Source organism: Populus euphratica, unplaced genomic scaffold (assembly GCF_000495115.2).
Source record: "Populus euphratica unplaced genomic scaffold, PopEup_1.0 scaffold90.1, whole genome shotgun sequence".
In the NCBI taxonomy this organism is placed as follows: Eukaryota; Viridiplantae; Streptophyta; class Magnoliopsida; order Malpighiales; family Salicaceae; genus Populus; species Populus euphratica.
In genome coordinates, this window is record NW_011499973.1 from 459,037 (window position 1) to 459,623 (window position 587).

Sequence of the window (587 nt, forward strand, 5' to 3'; positions counted from 1 at the left end):
TTATAAAACATGCTTTATTTAAGGAGTTATTGATACTTCAAGTGCAAAATGATGATATAAAACCTTGATAAAAATGTACTTTTATGTGCTAATCAAATATTTTCAACATTTATAAGCAACCTACTGATAAATCTATAAAAATGCTTAAAGGAATAGTTGAAGCTGTGTTAATACAAGTCGATAAATTTATTTACCCTGTGGATTTTATTGTCATGGACACACAATCTGTTGAAACATGCAATTCATTTCTTGTTATTTTCAACATCCATTTCTTGTAACTTCTAACGCATTAATTAATTATATGGATGGAAAGGTAAGATATAGGCCTAATATTTTCATAGGAGCCCGGGATTTAAAAAAGCAATTTTCAAGTTCAAATTGTAGCACGAAGAAGTCCGAATCTGTCCTGCAGCCCGGATACCGTTTAGTGGTTAGCCTATATCTGGAGTTTTAGAAATCCAAATGACCTTTATTTTATTTCCTGGAAAGACGAGATAATTTTCTATAACTTTCATGTTTTTAAGCGGTTTTAATTTTGACGTTATCAATGACGTTTTGGGCAGATAAAAGAAGATAAGAATTGTCAC